Source organism: Lactuca sativa, chromosome 3 (genome assembly GCF_002870075.4).
Source record: "Lactuca sativa cultivar Salinas chromosome 3, Lsat_Salinas_v11, whole genome shotgun sequence".
Taxonomy (NCBI): Eukaryota; Viridiplantae; Streptophyta; class Magnoliopsida; order Asterales; family Asteraceae; genus Lactuca; species Lactuca sativa.
The window spans coordinates 161,850,874-161,865,781 of record NC_056625.2 but is presented as its reverse complement, the minus strand read 5'-3'; positions in this window follow the sequence as shown (position 1 = coordinate 161,865,781).

The window sequence follows — 14,908 nt, the reverse complement described above, 5'->3', positions numbered from 1 at the left end:
TCAGAAGTCCATAATAACCACTTAAACTTTGCAAGGGGAGTTCTATTCACATAAAGCTTCCACCTTTATGCCTTTACTACTCTAAATACTCCCATATCCGAAAGGTTCTATCTTGAGGACGTCCAAATCCCACAAGAATTCATTCTTGGTCCATAAGCTTCATAAATAGGGCTATAAAGAGATCTATCAAACTGAAAGTCAAGGTGAGACCTTGATTACCAGAAAATGAAGAAGATGAAGAAAACTTCCTAGATCTACAACCTTCTCCTTGGACCTTCAACCTCCTTCTTCTTCTAGACTTCAAGAACACTCTAAATCCTTCAATAGAATTCACACATTCAAAGAGAACACTAAGGTTTCGTGGGACAGGTTCTGGACAATGGAGGCTACACATGAGGCTTATAGAATGAGAATAAGATGCTTAAATAGGGCACCAACTCCCGATTTAGGGTTTTCCTAAAACCTGGCCAACTCGCCGAGTCAGTTCTCTAACTCGTCGAGTAGGTCACTTAACCCGCAACCAAAATCACGCACCTACTCGTCGAGTCACCCATCTACTCAATGAGTCACTTCCTCATTCTGAGGTTTTCTTTCCTTTCTAGATCTTCTGAATTCAGGGTGTTACAACCGCCTCGTAGGCCTTCAGCCTATCTGGACCGCTCTCTGAGCCTTCGGCATGTCTGGACCGCCTCGCAGGGCCTATAGCCTATCCGGACTGCTCGTTGGGCCTTCAGCCTAACAGAACCCCTTTGTAGGACCTTCAGTATATCCGTACTGCTCTGGGTATGTTGTCCTTCAGCACAAAGCAGGATCGCCTCAACCCAACCCCCAATTAACAAACATGTACACATATCATACATATCATACGCTAGCATATATAACAGTCAAACCGGTCTAACTGATCACTAATAATAGCAACTTCCTGTTACCAGGATACAAACCTAACAAGTCACTAACATAACATATCACCATCCTAACTACCAGGGTGTAAATCAATAAGCACGTCACGAAATAAACCCGAATACAATCCAGAGGGCTGACATTGGTGCCTTAGACCCTATTGATATAGTGAGAATAACTCACCTCGCAATGTCAATCTCAACTGATGAATCGAACTCCCGAATCGTTGTCTCAACAAAAATCCAGAACTATCCAAATAATAAACACTATGTCAAAACATGGAATATAAATCTTGACCACAGGTCCGTATAGTCCATTTTGTCCTTCCTCTTTATTGGGCCAAGGCCCAATTGCCTAATCCATGATATTAAAAGCCCATATAACCAAAGCCCATTAATGGCCCAAATTTCCTAATTTGGGCCTAACTCCCTAGTTGGGCCTCATTATATGGCCCCTTATTAAAACTGGCCCAACCTTAATTATTTAGAGGGCCCAACAAGGCCCAAGTCCAATTAGTCCAAAAGTGGCCCAATCCTGAAGCCCAATTTGTCAAAGGCCAAACAGAGGACGTACGCTGGGCGTACTCTTCCTAACATTGACCACCATTGGGGTGGTTGACTCAGTATGTTGGGCGTACGTGGGGTTTTGCCAAAACCCTAATAAGTGCTTAATGGTTTAAGCACTTAAGCTCATATTTCAGATCCATCAACAAAAAGTGTCTTCAAGCCATAAATTCTTGAACTTTATTACTTTGGACGTCTAGAAAGTTCTTAATCCATGGTCTTAATCCATTAAGACCTCTCTACTTCATGCATGGGACAACTTAAGATATTGGGACCTCATTTTTATCTCTTAGGACCTCTTCAAGGGTCTGAAAGGACAACTTATCTTGTCTAAATCATATCATGCACCAATTTGGGGACTTTTGGGACAACAATGGTTCCATAATGCTAGTATAGCTCGATCTATATCATGCAATCATAAAGTTTGAAGCTTTTTACCTTCTAGAGATTCTTGGGCACCAAACAACTTTAGATCTACAAGATTGATCTTCTTCTCTAACACCTTGATGCAACACTTTCCTCTCCAACTACTCAAAAGACACTCTATAAGCTCACACACTCAAGGAATTGCTTAGGGTTTAGGGAAAACTAATCTATACAGTGGAGGCTAAGGTATGGGAGGGTTATTAGATAATAAGGGTGTTTATATAGCACCCTAAGCCTAAATATTAGGGTTTCCACCTTACATGAGTACTATCAGCGTTCACAAGTGTACGCGTAGCGTACCGGGGCGTGCCTAGTACGCTCAACGTACCCTTATGTATGCTTAGCGTACTCCCTTGATCCCTAAGTTGAAACTTTAGCCCTTAGACTTCTCTTGGGTCAACTCTTATAACCCCCAAGGACTTCAATGAAATAATAATAATAGAAGAGAGGATACGAAAATACCTGCAAAATCTCAGGATGTTACAATTCTCCCCCACTTGACCTAGACTTCATCCTCGAAGTCTGCGGTGGTAAACAGGTCCGGGTAATGCTCCCACATCTTACACTCTGGCTCCCATATCCACTCAGATCCCCTCCGATGTCGCCACTGCACCTTACCAGAGGTATCTCCTTGTTGTATAGAACCTTAACCTTCCTTTCCAAAATAGCCACCGGCTACTCCACATAGTTCAGGCGCTCGTCAACCTAAACATCATCCAACGACACTACTGCCTCCTCGTCCAACATGCACTTCTGCAACTTGTAAACGTGGATGGTGTTGTGTATCTGACGGAGCTCCTCCGGAAGATCCAATCTGTATGCAACCTTGCCAGCCCTGGTAATAACCCAAAATGGTCCAATATATCGGGGACCCAACTTTCCCCTCTTCCTAAAACGAATCACACCCTTCCAGGGTGAAACCTTCAGTAACACCATGTCACCTACCTGGAATTCCAACTCAGAACGGCATCTGTCGGTGTAAATCTTCTGCCGACTCTGATTGGTCTGTAGTCACTGTCTAATCTGATGAATCCTCTCATTATTTTTCAAGACTACCTCCGTCCGTCCCATCACTCTGTGACCACCCTCACCCCAACAAACCAGGGTGCGACATCTCCACCCGTACAACAGCTCAAAAGGTGGGGCACCAATGCTGGAATGGTAGCTGTTGTTGCAGGCGAACTCTGCAAGGGGTAGGTGGGAATCCCAGATCCCACCAAATTCGATGACATAAGCCCTCAACATGTCCTTGAGGGTCTATATGGTCCACTCACTCTGGCCGTCGGTCTGCTGATGGTAAGTTGTACTAAAGTGCAGTCGTGTGCCTAGTTCCTCATGGAACTTCTGACAGAAACAAGAGGTGAACCTAACATCACGGTCGGAAACAATAGAGACCGGAAATCCATGGAGAGAAACGATCTCGCGAACATACATGTCAGCCAGCTTCTCGGCCGATGAGCTCTCCCGTATGGCCATGAAATGGGCAATCTTGGTTAATCGATCTACGATGACCCATATAGCATCATATCCCTTTGCCATCCTCGACAACTTGGTAGTGAAGTCCATCGTGATCTGTTTCTATTTCCACATGGGAATCTCTAGAGGTTGAAGCTTGTCATGTGGCCTCTGATGCTCGGCCTTGACCATCCTGCAGGTCAAGCACCTCTTGACATACCAAGCGATCTCTCGCTTCATGCACATCCACCAGTATATCAAACACAAATCCTGCTACATCTTAGTGCCCCCGGGTGAATAGAGAAGTAAGACTTGTGGGCCTCCTCCATAACCATCTGTCTGATCCCGCCAGACATCGGAACCCACACCCGACTACATTGGGGCAATAATCCCCGACAATCCTGAACAAACTAGGTTTTCTCACCCCTAATCTTCTCTAGCTTCCAATTCTCCTGACGCAAACCCTCTGCCTGGGCTTCCCTGATCAAGCCCACAAGTGGAGAATCCACTGATATCCTCATACATATTGCTGGAGTGGAAGACCCAGCTGACTTGAAGCTCAGATTGTCCGCAACAACGTTCGCTTTACCTGGTTGGTAAAGGATCTCACAGTCCTTGTCCTTGACTACATCTAGCCACCAGCACCGCCTCATGTTCAGGTTTGGCTGATCCATGATATGTCTCGAGCTCTTTTGGTCCATGTAGATGGTACATCAGACCCCATAGAGATAATGCCTCCAAATCTTGAGGGCAAATACCACCGCCCCCAGCTCCAGATTGTGAGTAGAGTATCTTGTCTCATGCGGCTTCAGCTTCCGCGATGCGTAGGCTATCACCCTTCCTCTCTGTATGAGGACCACCCCCAATACCGTGATGGATGCATCACAGAACACCACAAAATCATCGACTCGATCTGGAATATTCAAAACTGGAGCCTCGTACAAACACCGACAGAGGGTCTCAAACTCCCTCTGCTGCTCAGGGCCCCACCGGAAATCCACCCCCTTCCTCGTCAAGCGACTAAGGGGTACTGCAATCATGGAGTAATCTTGTATGAATCTATGGTAGTACCCTGCCAATCCCAAAAAACTCCTGATGTCTGAAGGAGATTTCAGAACCTCGCACTGCATAACCGCGTCGATTTTGTTCAGATCGACCAAAATCCCCTCCTGGTTAACGAGATGTCCTAGGAACTGAACCTCTCGTAACCAAAATTCGCACTTCGAGAACTTGGCATATAGTCGTTCTCGCCTCAAAACCCCCAATAACTCCATGAGATGCTCTGTGTGCTGCTCTTGGGTCTTGGAATATACCAAGATATCATCTATAAACACAATGATCGAGCGATCAAGCATCAGTCTGCAGACTTGATTCATCTGGTTCATAAATATTGCTGGCGCGTTGGAGAGCCTAAACGGCATTACCACGAACTCGTAATGTTCATAACGAGTCCGAAACGCGGTCTTCTCTACTTCTTCCTCTTTGACACGGACCTAATGATACCTAGACCTCGAGTCTATCTTGGGAAACCAAGATGCACCCTGTAACTGATCAAAGAGATCATCTATCCTTGGGAGTGGATAACGGTTCTTCACCGTCAACTTGTTCAACTCCCTGTAATCAATGCAAATCCAGTGTGAACCGTCCTTCTTCCTGACGAAGAGAATCGGTGCTCCCAATGGAGAACTGATCGGATGAATGAACTGCTTGCCCAACAGTTCCTACAGCTGTGATGACAGCTCCTGCATCTCGGGTGGTGCCAATCGGTACGACGCCTTGGCGAAAGCGTCCGCACCTGGAAGGCGCGTCCATGAGCCCTCAAGGGCTGTGCTCTGCTCTGCCTCCTATCAGTAATCCTCAATATAGCTGGCACTACAGCCTGTGTCGGCCTAGCAACGATTTGTGGGCAGTTGGTCTGTGTGTGACCAACCTGATGACAATGATAACATATCCTCATATATGGGGCTGGGACGGACTGGCGATAGTGCCTCGCGTAATGCCCCTCCTTGCAACATTTGTGGCACCCACTACTCAAATGGCACACTCCCGAATGTGCCTTCCTACACTTCCCACTAGTGCGGCCGTGCTGCCCTCCAGACCTAGTATCAGTGGTCTTTGACCACTTCGACGTCGGTTAAGACTGTCTTGGGGCCTTCCTCTGCTCTCGATGTTGCGACTCAATCTCAAGCTCCTGCCACCCAGCGGCCTCCTATAACTCCAGCAAAGTATCAAATTTATTGTTGGCAAAAAACTGCCGGATATCGTTCTTGAGCATGCTCTGGTAACGTATCATCTGAGCCTTCACAGAAGCAAACTCCGGGCAAAACATTTCCCTCTCAGTAAACATCTGGGTGATCTCCATCACCGACTCGGTCCCCTATCTCAGATCCACGAACTCCTAAGTTAACCGTTCCCGCTCAACATGTGAGATATAGCGGGTGCGGAACATATCCCTGAACTGCTCCCAAATAACTGCAGCTCTCTGATCATCGGTATAAGACCCCATCATCAACCTCCACCAGTCATTTGCCCCAGACCTTAGCAGGTTCAGGGCACATCTGATCTTCTGGTCAGAAGGACATGAACATATAAAGAAACACCCCTCCACATTAGATAACCACCTCATAGCCTTGACGGGATCCTGAATCCCGTCAAAAGTAGGGGGCTTCATGTTATCGAAGTCCCGGTACTGGAATGCCCTACTAGCTCCTCCCATTGCCGCTGTTACAGTCGTTGTAGCTGCTGCGGCAGCCATCTCAGCAAGGGTTGCGTATCTGTCATCGAAAATACTCCATCATAGCGGTCTTAATAGACCCAAACATCTCTGAAATCTGTCCCCGGACAATCTCAACCACCTCCTCGTGGATGATCTCCCTGACACGATCCTTCGTCAACACTGTCCCATCCTGGCCGATAACCTCGGGCGCTGTCGGGGCCTCTTGATCGCCTTGCCCTGATCTCGATTAGAATACAGTCATAAAGCGCCTCGTAACCACCATACTGAAAATATAATAGGAAGATATCAGATAATCTGCATAAATAACAAGGACCCAACTCCCAACTAAACTCTAGGGGTTATGACTTCCTTGCTACGCGTATGGGTCCTGTCCTTTCAGTAGTACGGGCCCATATTACCTTCCACAACTACCCATATTTGTCTCAAGTATCACCACAACACCCTAACAATATACATATACATGGTGGTCGCTCAATCCTCACTCCTAGAGGAAGGCAAACGGTCTCACACCGACCTACCGGCCTCACACAACTCACCCATCCAAGAAACTTCCACCAACCCTGCAGCATTAGTGTATGTTAGCCATACATAACACTGGACCCTATTGACTTCCGAATACCTGATCCTACCCTAAGCCCTTCGTCAAACAAGGATAGGAAATAAGGCCAAACCAAACATTCTATGGCTATAAGATCTAAATTATATATAGTCGTGATGCATATATTGGATTAGATGTCTAAGCCCATAACTATTGTTGGTATGTACTTGACCTGAGAGTAGCATGGTCCATTTGGGTTGCATATCATCAGGACAATCTGTTAGGACGAAATCATGAGAGAAGGTTATATATGATTTATTAATATATTATAAGTACTAATATATTAATATGAAATCATATGGTTTTAATTAGTATTGATCAAGAATTAATCTGTAATTCATTTAGTGATCAAAAAGAAACTAATTAGATATATGGGGACTAATTATGTTAATTAGTTATATTTATATGTGTTGGGCTTATGATCCATGTTGGACCAAGTATATGTATGGATACATAAAGAATTAGGCCACATGAACCATGGATCATAAAACCCATGGGTATGGGTTTAGGTTTTACCCATGACTCTTAGAATTCAACACATATAAATACATATAAGATGACCTAAAACTGCCACCCCTAGTGTGTGTGCATGTTCTTGGAGTTCATGAAGGTTTTAGAGTGCATGGAGTTTCTCTCTCAAGTCCTACCTTTGTCCTTGATGTGTTGTGATTCCACTTGAGGCTTCCACACTATTGGGGCTAAGCTCTTAAGGCCAAATGCATCAAGACTTCCAGTCATATGAAAAGGTATGTTACACTAACTAGTATCTTCTGTAGTTTACATCTTTGTATGCTAGTTATAGGCTTAATACCTTGGAAACACCTTTACATGTATAATTAGTGAAAACATAGATCCAAGGTATTTAGGGTTGCATGAACACCTTAGGAGTGTTAGAATGCTCAAAACCCGACAGTGGTATCAGAGCCTAGGCTTGTTTTCAATTATACTTGATGTAAAGTGCTGAAAAATGCTGAAAAAATCGATTTTCTGCTATTCTAGACAGTGGACTTGTTAAGTACACCGATGGACCCACCGAGTCCATGCACAAATTCATCCAACTCGTCGAGTTCGTTCATGCACTCGACGAGTTAGACCCCCAACCAGCATATCTTCGAGTTTTAAGGTTGAAATTGGTCTAGAATCATTACCTTAAACTGTTTTGGACTTATAAAACTTTTTTTTGATGTGCTAATGATCATTCTAATCCAATTCAAAAGATAATTGTCAAGAGTTTCATGTTTTGTATTAGTTTAATGATTAGGCTAATTACATGAAAATTTTTTGATTTGAATTGTCTTGTTCATATGAGTTTGATCAAGTTTATGAATATTGCTAGACATGTTTGTGATAGTTGTTTTCAATCCAAATTAATCTAAAAGTTATTCATAATATGTTTTTTTGTAACTTGTCCTCAAGTTATATGAAAGGTCTCATTAAAAAAATTTATTAAAACCATAGGTTACAAAATGAAGAGTCCTTTTGTCATAAATAGTTTTATAAACTCCATAACCTGTCCTCAAGTTATGGATGTTCAAGAGTCTCTTCATTAAAGATTTTTAAAACCTTGATTAAACTCATAAGTTATGAAAATCTAAGAGTTTTGAAAAGTTTTGAAAACTTGCCCTCAAGTTTTGGAATATGTAAACTTACCTCCCCATGTATACTTTAATTCCAAATCAAACCCTAGAATTTTAAAGGTTTAAAATTCAACCTTATACTATTATAATATTAAAAGTTAATGATTATATATATATATATATATATATATATATATATATATACACACACACACACACATATAAGAGTAAAGTCATTTTTACCGTTAGTAGGCCTCATTTATGAAGCCGGTCTATAAGGGCGTATAAGGTTACTCCCTATAAAATGGCAGTTTAATGGATGTCCACTCTCACCCACTGCTTCCTTGACTGGTGGAGGCTCGTTAGCGGAACGGGTAGGACAAGGACTATAATTCACCTTTCATTAAAATTATAATGATAAACCCTAAGTAACTAATCACTTATAAATTCCCAATCTTAGTTACTTAGGAAAATGTGAATTTGATGCTAACCCCTAAAATTACACTTTGCACCCTTGTTAAGTCGTTAGTGGAGCGTGTGTGGTTAACTGACACACTAACATGAGACTGACAATGTGTGGCAAAGGGTGACTTAAGTTTTATCATAGATCGGTGGAGCTCGTGTGGTTAACCGGCACATCGATTGGGTGATAAAATTAAGGGTACCAAATCAATTTGCATGGTTATTCACACCTTGTTTGTGATCCTCGTCATCCCAGTCACAAACTTGAGAGGGCACAATCGAGATTTAAACTTGCCATTGAAAGTTCAATGAATCTCAAAAGATCTAGGAGTTTCAAATCCAATTAAAACTTATTAATTTATTTTGTTTTTCATGGTGGAAATTGGTAAAACGTCATTTACCTACCTTCAAATATTTTGTAGCTTGGATTAAGACATCCCTCTTCCAAGTTATAAAATAGTTTGTTGGGTCCTAGCCTTAATATTTCATATTGTGTGTTATGTTAAGGACCTAAATCAACTAAAACTTGAATTTCTCCCTCATAGATGTCTAAGTTCAGACAACTATGGTCTTCCTCGTCCTTTTGGATAGACCTTTCCTAATGAAGATAATATCCCAAATGGCAATCAAGGTGAAAGATCAATCCCTTTGTTGTGCATTAATAGAACTAGACATCATACTTCACATCCTCCACCTACTCCAATAATTATCTCTGGCCCACGTGTTCAAGGTCACTCAAACCGTATTTGGCAAGCAAAGTCTATATGTGCTGACATCTTGGAGATTAAGTCACATATTGGCAAGCCAGGATAGTTGGGTGTCAAAGTATTAAGGAAGTTGACTTTTAAATAGCTTCTTCAATCACTTTCTAAGTCACATAGTGAGTTCTTTAAGGACTACTATGTAACAGACTATAACATGACCCTTCATCTTTAGGTTCCAGAGTTCATGCTCCAGCTTCTAGATTTCACCCCGAGGGCAATACTCCGCACGCAGAAGTTCCTTCATAACATCCCATCCCATAGCATTGGCTACAGGTAGAGTCAGGGATTTGACTCGGCCGTTCCACCAAGTCAAAGCCTTATCGGTGAGCGTACAGGCGGCAAATTTTACTTTGTCGGATTCCGAACAGGCACAAATCTCGAAGATAGATTCGATCTTTTCTAACCATCGAGTTAGAACAATGACACCCCCTGTGCCATCGAAGAACGTGGGTTTTGCGTTCATAAAGTCTTTATAGGAACACTCCTTCCGGTGTCCCTGATTACCTTCCGGGTTTTGGGTTTGGGTACCACCCCCTGAACCACTAGGGTTTAGTTGAGACAGGGTGGCTGATATTGTGGCAGTAATGGCTGCCTGAAGTGTTTCCAGATCGATTTGAATAGGAGGTGGTGGCGGCGGAGGGTTGTTGGTCTTTGAGCTGGGCCGTTTCCTTGGAGGCATCTTGATCTAGAATAACCAGGAAAGAGAGGATCATAAGTCCTATGAATTTAATCAAGAGATACGGAACAGGGGATATCTCATTAAGACAGATATTCTATTAAGCGATAAAACAGGAAGGAGTTATCAAAGCAGATAATTTATCGCTAAAGGAATGATCAAGGAACAACGCTTGAACAAGGACTTCTACAACGGATCGGCTCGAGAAATACTCCCATAGTATTTCATGGTTCGCTGCAACGATGGCTCGTTGTTTGGGGTATTGGGTAAGTTTTAGGTATGCTGCGTACCACAGTCACTGCCAAGCACATGTTGGCCGTGTCTCGAATGAATATAGTTGGCCAAGCTATATTGATCCGAGACACGACTACATAACTGCCTAGGTTTAACCGCAGCGTACAACACCCATTTACTTATATTTTGTTCTACTTTTAGTTACGGATTTCGACGGTTCGGTATACTTGTATACTTTAGAAAATACTTATATTTGTAGAGTATACTATTAGTTCATAGCCCTTAGGCCCCTTAATGTTTATAGTCTTATACCATGTAAGCTTTGGTATACTAGTTCACTATAAACAAGGGCTCTGATACCAATCTGTCACACCCCGAAAACCAAAGGCGGAAACATTTCCGGGGTTGACTCCACGTTGAGTATCAAATCCAATGCACATAGTAAAACAGTAAACACAAAACATTACATTACATAATATTGTTTACATCTGTTTGAAAGAAAAGTTATACATATATCATATGAACAAAAGTATAGACTAGTCTTCGGAAAGCTCTGTCTTCTCCAAAAGGTGGCGGTGTACCTGTCTAACACTGACCTGAGAATACAAGCAGTTTGAAAATCAGCATAAAGCTGGTGAGTTCAAAAGCGGTTTAGTTTTGAAAAGAGCGAGTTTCCTTTGCTTTTTGAAAAAGTTGTTGTTCAAGAAAATCCCATATTTTCTTATGAAAACAGTTTAGTTATATTTTGTTACAAATTCGAAAACGGTTTGTTATATCATTGCAGGAAAATCCCATATTTTCCTAATAGTTTAGTTATTCGTTTGTTACTTTATTCGTATATGAGTGGTTATACTACCCAAGGAAAATCCCATATTTTCCTATGTGATGTGTTGTCTATTCGTTTCTAATTTCGTTACTAGTTGCTATGTTATTTCAGGAAAATCCCATATTTTCCTATGTGTTGAGATTGGTTTTTAAGTTTGATTTCGAAGTACTAATGATTACCATACTTGCAGTATTAGTTAAGTATTCTAAACTCTTAGTTATCCTACATTCGAATGTCTATCATCTACTAACTTAGTTGTATTTTCGAATATTTGGATTCACTAGAAACGTACATTACAGTATTTTCGATTATTCTGATGATTTCCAAAACAATACATTAGTTGTATTTTCGTATCTCTGGCGACATTCTAAGGCGGATGTATTCGAAACTCAATAGAGGTCCGGAGGCGTACTTTCGTATTAAATTCGAAACTCTGGTGACATTCAAGGCATACACTAACTGTATATTCGAAGTCTTGGTGTCATCGAAAGGCGTTAATTCGCATTCGTAGTCCTATTTCTATTCCTATTCGTATTCGTTCTATCCTATTAGTTATATTCGTATTCGCATTTGTATTCGTATTCGTATTCGTACTAACCTAATAGTTATATTCGTACTCATATTCGTATTCGTATTTGTACTATCCTATTGGTTATATTCATATTCGTATTCATATTCGTATTCGTACTATACTATTGGTTATATTCGTATTCGTATTTGTACTATCCTATTGGTTATATTCGTATTCGCATTCGTATTCGTTTAGTATTAATCTTAGTTATGATTAGTATGATTTCTTTTACAAAAACTAATATAGTTTAGAACACTTTTTAAAGAAATCTGACTTTAGTCTAACTGTTTACCCTGCAATTCGAACCATTAGTTAACACAAATTTTGAAATTAGAAACATACATAAAATGAAACATTGAACTGAAAATAAGTTTAAGTACAAGGTTTCCTTATACTTTTGCTTGTATTCCCCCCCTGAAAACATTTGAAAAACATTTGAAAAAGGGTAGGGGTATGAACTCACCGGTTAAGAAGCGTGTCAGTTTGGATCCTAAACGTCAGTTCTGGGTTCGCGAACGCACAAGATTCTTATGGATTATGAAATGATACACATTTGTATCTAATTAGGACTTGATTAATTTATTTGTTAAGGACATACACTTCTAGTTGCGGAAACACCCCATTACAAGTGTGTGGAAGGACCCGGGTGGCATTTAAGGACTTGTATGACTAGGGAATGGAGTTTACTCTTCAAGAGTAAACTCCTTAAGGAGTTTACTGCCCTAAATACCTCATCCACATGAGTTCACGGCTGTGAACTCATGGAGGGTGCTTTTGGATGCAAAATGGTTTCAAAATATAAGGATAATTTAGCTAGGAATTTATCTAGGGCATTAGGATGAATTTAGACTTAATTAAATACCATTTATTGGAGTTTACGGCAGTAAACATGGAGTTTACGGCCGTAAACGCCCCCCCTCACATCCAATCCTTAATGTTTTGGTCCTTAAACAATCACATGTGATTCCAATGATTTTTCCCAAGCCTTGTATGGATTTTAGGGGACTTTTGGCATGATTCTTGGAGTTTACAGCCCATGAACCCCCTCATGGCCGCGGACTCCTTAGATGGATGTTTTATTATGTTTTAAGGTCCAATTCTTGTTTGTGGTCATTTCTAGAATTTATCCCAAGGCTTAAGGTGTGTTTAAGTGGCATATTAACACATTTAGAGGAGTTTACTCCCCAAGAATATGAGTTTACGGCCCAAGCATGTTCTTGGGCTGTAAACTCAAGTTTACTCCTCTAAATTGATGTTCAAGGTGTTCCAAGGCCAAATCCATAATTCTACAAGTCGTATCTAAGCCTTATTGGTGTTTTGGAAGGGTTTAAGGGCTTAAAAACCCCTTTTATATGTGTTTACAACCCGAGCATGCTCCAGGGCCGTAAACACATGAACAAGGCTCTAAATCATTGTCTAATGCATTCTAACTCCATTCCATTAAGTCATCTAGCTATATCTAAGGTCTAATTGTGGTCTGGAAGGGTTTTGTTGCTCAAAAACCCCATTTATATGAGTTTACGGCCTAGGACTGTTCTAGGGCCGTAAACTCATGATAATGGTCCTAATCCATGGTTTAAAGTCGAATTTGAAGGCTAGAGGGGTTGTATAACAAGTTAGGGAAGGTACCTTGGTGATTAGAAGCCTTAAACTTGAGGTTTTGGACCCTTAAACTTGGATTTAGGAGAGAGGTTAGAGAGAGAGTAGAGAGATGAAGCAAAAGCTTCAAATGAAAGCCTGAACACGTTTAAATAGGTCCCAAAACTTGGAAACGGTGAATTTCTACCCGATAATGGCATTAAACGGGGCTTTTGATCGCACCCGATTAAGTTTTCGTAACCCGGCGGGGACGTTTCTAAAATTTCTGAAATAAACATTTTGGGCTAATTTTATGAGTTCCTAAGGGGTTTGGACACTCATTAGTATTAAATAAACATATAAGTTTAAATAATTTAGCCCAAAAACGAGATCAGAACGAATTGATAAACGGCAAATTTTATGGGCGGAACGAGTCTCAGCGATGGAAAACTTTGGGTGGTTACATTATCCCCCCGTTAGAGGGAATTTCGTCCCGAAATTCAAAGATTAAGATACCGAACATGAACTGGAATGAGATACGGATGGATTCGCTGCTCTGAGTTTTCACGCTCCCTATTGGAATCGGGTCTCCGCTTGACGTTCCAGTGAACCCTCAATATCGGGACGCGTCTTGGTTTCGTTGGGTAGATACTTCTTAAGGACCGAGACGTGAAGTATCAGATGGGTGTTACTAAGTTCCAAGGGTAACTGGATTTTGAAGGTTACAGAATCGTTCCTACAAGTATCGCGAAGGGTCTAATGTTACTAGGTTACAGGTTTCTATAGGTATCTCTGGTGCTGACTAGTTCCCTATCGTCTTAGCTTTTGGAAAGGTCCACGGGTATCATGGCCTTGCTTATCTATATATCCAAGGAAGATGGTTGATCAAAGGGCACCACTACGAACTCGTGGTGATCATGCCAGGTCCTGGTCGCTGCCTTGTACACATCATTCTTACTGAGGTTTGGCTGCGAGGTAGTTCCAGGGATTAGGTCGATACTAGACTTGACTAGACGATCGGAAGGAATTCTCGAGATTGTTCGGGAAAGGCATCGGGGAAAGAGTTGCAGACTTTTCGTTTCCCGAATATCACACGGATGAGGAATGCATGGGAAACTTTCTAAGCTTTGATGCACGAATTTATGCGAAGGTTGGATTTAGGTTTGATGCCGAAGATCATGAGAGTCGGGTCAGAGGAAAGATTCGGATGGACGCCCCTTTCGAAAACAAGAATAACAACATGAATGAGACTCAGTCATTACATGCCAATGATTGTATCAAAGCTTTTCACGAATAGATTACCATTAAATCGAATGGAAAGGAATAATCATCCGAATTGAGGATACGATCTAAGGGTATGACGTTAACGTTCTCTTCCTCACTGGTTGGTCATCTCAACGTTACACATTTCAATTACTAATGAACGATTAAGTAGAAAGATATTTGAATGAATGGTTAGCAAATTCTTTCAGCATTAGAATCGAAAAGGATCACAGGCACAAGATTCATCGAGGAGAAGTATACCTGTGGCAACGGTGGGG